The sequence below is a fragment of the Dendrobium catenatum genome, unplaced genomic scaffold (assembly GCF_001605985.2).
Source record: "Dendrobium catenatum unplaced genomic scaffold, ASM160598v2 fragScaff_scaffold_0, whole genome shotgun sequence".
In the NCBI taxonomy this organism is placed as follows: Eukaryota; Viridiplantae; Streptophyta; class Magnoliopsida; order Asparagales; family Orchidaceae; genus Dendrobium; species Dendrobium catenatum.
In genome coordinates, this window is record NW_021318462.1 from 675664 (window position 1) to 681337 (window position 5674).

Sequence of the window (5674 nt, forward strand, 5' to 3'; positions counted from 1 at the left end):
TCAAAACTTTCATATTGATTTTTACCTCTGTCAGCCTAATAACAGATGTAGAAGGACTTCATGAGGCTAGAGTAAGGAAACAAAATAGTTATGCAATATAAGATATGTTTACTTTACTGGTAAATTATGCACCTCAATTGATTAGTATTGTTGAGGAGAAAAGATATAAGTTCTTGAGGGAGTTGAAAGATGAATTAAGACACCCACTATTACCACTAAGAATTCAGTAGATTTTAGAATTGGTTGAGAGAGCAATGTTAGTAAGAAATGATTATGTCATTTCTCAGTTTAGACGAGATATACATAGAAAGAAAGTAGGTGAAGAAGTGATAAGAGAAGAAAGTAACGAGAAGAAAAACACATTTATTGATTTTAAAAGAGGACCCATGGTACCAGGTGCTATTAAATAAGAGCTCCTTGATGTGATAGAAGGCATGTAGAATAGTGTTACTTGATCACATGACAATATGTTAGATATAGTCAGTATGCTCGTAAAAAGTTGGATTGTCCATAGAGCGGATTTAGTGAAAGCCAAGGTCTAGAATAAATCCGTCTTGAAAAATATATTGAAATAGAATTGCATGATCCAAGATATCTATTTAAGGCTCTATGAGTGGGACAGATGGGAGAAATATGAGTGAGAGTCAGAGGCATACCACACTATTAGTAATGAAAACATTAGTTTAGCTAATGGTGTATAGTTTATTTCACCAAGAAGTGAGAGATGCACTTGAAATATCCATTAGTATAGTTCTATGTTTGCAATGCTATTATTTTGATTGAAATGAATTTCATAACATACTATATGTTCGATTGATTGATATGACAACATATGAGAATGAACGAACATATGATTTAATTGATGATTGATGTGACTAGTAATTAGTAGTTTTGTTCTGTATGTTAGTGATTTGTAGGGAGAAATATTGAGGATGATATTTTTTAAGGTGGGTAGACTGATAGTAGTCTTAAGCTAAATTTCACTAAGTTTTATCTATCTTCCTTTCTCTTAAAATTGAATAAAATGTAATATCTCTCATTTTAGTGAACTTCTATTATGTAACTTTTGATATGTGATAGAAATCATTATCATGAATATTTTGACAGATTTATATTAAAATTTCACTAATTAGTTATATATATCATTTTAATTGAAATTAGTAATGTAATATTGAGTATAAAATGATTAGGAGTCAGTACATTGCCTTTGGATATTAATATATAATATGCATTAATTTATTATGTATCTAGTCTAATATGCTTTTTAGCATAACACATGCATAATGATAAGTATAATGATAATTACACATAATGTATATAATGTTTGTTATTATGGTTTATATGATATGTTATGTGTGTGAAATCAAGAAAGGTTTGTTATAAGTAATTAAATAATTTAGGTTAGCTGGTGTGATGCCCCAAAATCTAATTTGAAAGAATTATTCTTTTATATTTTAATTTATATGACCAGAGCTATCTAATTTTATTTATCAATATCAATAGCAGAAAAAATAAAACTATTGATCAAAATATCGATATATACATTTATACTTATTTCCCAAAAATTATATACACTATTTAGGATCTATATAATTATATAAAACTAATTTTGTCATGAGTATAAAAAAATAATTAAAACCAAAGAAAAGAAACCTAAACCTGAAAAACCCTAATAAATCTCATGCTCATGCTCTCCCTTGTCTTGACTTGAAAATATTTAACCATATATAATGAGTTAAAAAGCATAGCATAAAACCAAATCTTATAACTAAAATCAAAGTATGGTAAGGAGAAATATGCATGTCCTGGAGTATTCGCGACGGAAGAGAAATATAAAGTTTAGTGTCTTAGCATGGTACGAAAATTCAGCACGCAATCAGATAAGATAGAGGGTCAAGCATTTATGAGACACCAAGATTTTTACATAGTAAACCCCTAAAAAAGGGGGAAAAAACTACGGGGCCTAGTCCAGTTTAAATGAATCCACTAGTATTGCGATTGATTACAAATGAGGCACTTATTTGGTTGAAGACCTTAGCTTGATGTACATCTTATACAGTACATTACATGATGAGAATACAAAGAATCACTACTGATGTGTTTGTTTGGTCTGAAGGACTGTAGTCAACGGGCGACGTAAGTCGGAAGGACTGTAGTCAGTGGGCGACGAAGGTCGAAAGGGCTGTAGCAGGTGGGAGACATAAGTCAGAAGGACCATAGTTGGTGAGCAACGGAGGTTGAAAGGACTGTTGTCAGTGGGCGATGGAAGTCGGAAGGATGGTAGTCGGCAGGCGATGGAAGTCAGCAGAATTGTTTTCTAACGATGAAGATAAGAAGGATGGCGTCAAGTAGACATCCAGTAATGAACATAAATCCAACATCAAATAGATGTTTGGCAAAATTTTGATAATAGGCAAAAGTTCAGCATGGGTAGAAACTTGGCGACGAGCGAAGGTCCAGCGTCGGGTAGAAGTCCAATGTCAGTTGGAGGCCGAGGAGAACTCCAATGTTAGATGGTATTCTGCCGGAACTCCGGCGTCACTTGGAGTTCGGGTGAAACTCCAGCATCCCTTGGAGGTCGGGCCGAATTCCAGTGTCACTTGGAGGTTGGGCGGAATTCCAGTGTCACTTGGGCGGAGTTTCGACGTTGGGCGGAACTCCGGCGGTGGTCAAGGAGGAGTTTCTTTCCTCCTATCATTCTCTTCTTCTTCTCTTGCTTCTTGCTTGGGTCCTCCATCTCAAGAGAAATGAGGGGTCTATTTATAAATTTTTTGGAGTGTCATGGCCAGTAAATAGGCGAGAGATCAAGGGCAAATATGGAGTGGTTCGGATGGATGGCCGATATTGAATCCTTTGATCGTATACCCTTTATAAGACATTTGAAGGTCTTAATGAATTCGGATTTCGGCGATCTTAGGCTCGTTGGATTTATCTAGTTGAGCCACTCGATTCGACTATAAGCTTGTCAAGTTCGGAAACCATTTGATAACTCAAATTATGGTACAAACTTTCCAATAGCGTTTCGGGTCCTTGATTTGAATTCATTTGGGCTCGGATTAAGTTGAATTTGGTGTCGTTGGGTTCGTATTTTTGAGACGCTTAGTTTGACTATAAATTTTCTTAGATCGGAGTTCAGGTGATCTTGGATTTAATTTTTAAAGTTTTTTGGTCAATTTTGCCTCGAGATTCGTGCCCGATCAAGATAATTTTTTGAGGATATATCAAGAATAATTATTTAATTTAATTAATTTTCCGTTCAAATTCCCTTTTAAAAAAAAACTATAAATTCTTTTGAAGCTTCAAAACTTATAGAAAAATATCTATAGAATAGCTCATTTTATTTAAAAATTTTTGATAAAATTAATTTGCAAAACGGACACCTAACAGTTTCATAATCCCCATTTGTATCAACATGTGTCAATTTCTTAAGGATTTTTAACAGTGCTAAAAATTTTTGAAAAAAAATAATGTAATTAAAATATTAATATCAATGCTATGACAAAGATGGTTTGTGATTTTAACTTATAATAACTCCTGAAAAAAATTTACAATTATTATAGCTAGATATATATTATCTTGTATAGGAGGGTCAATTCATGAGTTTTCTTTTAAATAAAATTTATGATATAATCCTAAGTGATATGAAAAGTGAGATATAAAAATATTGACTGGTAAGACATAATATGACAATGGGCATAAAGTGATGACTTCTTATATGAAAGCTACTTAACTTATGATATGTGATATGAGAATGTTTCGTGATAACAGGACTAATATGATTGAGATTGATTCTTATATGGTCTAAAGGGCCTTCCAAACTTAAAGCAGGAAAGAAATTATAAGTAGCCATATAAGTTGCATAAATAACATGATATAAAATAATATACATATGATACATAACATGACTGATAAGATATATAATAAGAATGGACACCTAAGCCTTATATGATTAGTACAAAGACATTATATATGATAAATTATATTTGATAGAGAATATTATATACATTTAATTGATATTGTACTACATATTTAAGATAAATATATGTATATATACATGTATATGAAATGTTATATAGATTTAAAGAAAGCATAATGTATAAATATGAATATATTCACAATAGAATTGTTGTGTCATAACTTGACAAGGGTATATGAATGATAGAACATAAAGATCTTTTATATGGCCACTGCTCATTGATTATAAGTTACATTGTTTATATTGGTTTTTATTATTCATATGGAATATCATCATTCATATTAATTGTTTCTTATCCTTATTATTAAGTGATTAGACTTACATGGATTGAATTATTACATGAATATTCTTTCAATTATAGTGCATTGATTGTGATGGTAGGTTTTAGTAACCTATTGAGTTGTTAGCTCACTCTATGGCTTTTATATATTTTTAGAAAGGGGTCAGGATCCAGTGGAAGGAGACCGAATATAATATTCATATATGGTTTTGTTTTGTGTGTGTGTGTGTGTGTGTCACGACCCGACCCGAGACGGATCCCGCCCTCACCGGGCCGCGACCAGCCAAACAAACCGACAGACCAGGATCTGGCTTTGGAATTTGCTTCGGAACTGATTCTTCCGAATATTTCAACTCAAAAACAGACACACAGAGCTACTATGAATCCTGCCTGTACCGATCGTCCCGAACGATCCAACTTCGTCCAGACGAACCTGGAGCAAAACTGATGTTACAGTGTATGTGTGTGTGTATAGTCAAAAATATTTAAATAAATACTGATTTATTAATTGAACTTCTAGCGATTGTAAATGAATTTTGGATGAATGATGAATATAGTGAAATATTTTGATGTATATGCTTTCTTTAGCTTAATTTTAGTAAATTAATAAATATTAGCGGCTCTAGTAAAATAATTAAGAGATTAAATAGATAATTCTTCTATATTAGATATTCGGGAATCACAGATAAAACATAAGGCTCACCAAAGTCACATAAAAAGGGATATGATCACCAAATCATGTCCAAGGAGCAAGCCACCAAGCCTCCTCCTTAGGTAAAGCCACCAAACCTTCTTCTTCAATTAAAAAATTTCTTCACATAATCAACTCCTCTTTTTATTTACAAAATAAGTTTTAAAAACACATACAATATAGGATTTAAACTAGGGAGTTTGGGAGTGAAGAGATGCCTAGCCACCCATTAGATTAACCACCATAACTACTCCATCCATTCACTTAGTTGTCAACTTCATGTCTAAAAAGCCAACATGTGACACTTCACACTCACTAGGATATTCTGAATTACACATATAAATGAACACTTGGGTGCACTCAAGTCCACTCTAGTGCACTCTTAACCAAATGCAATACAATTATAACAAAATTATAATGAAAATATTTTTACAAATAATAATGCAAGAATTTTCCTAAGTTTTCTTTATTTCAATTTTGGTAATAGGTCCTTATCTTTCCTTCACTCTTAGTTTTCATCATTGAGGTTTGCTAAATCTTTGGTGTAGGTGTACACCCATAAGGGGTGACATGTGTCTAAGGGGTGTGTTGCACTATACGGGTATTCTACATAGTGTTGTACTTTTTTTTAATATATATATAACCTTACCTATTGTAATGGCCTACAATTATGAAAATAATTTTAACTTGAAAATCTAAAGAAATTTTAAACTATAGTGTTATAGTG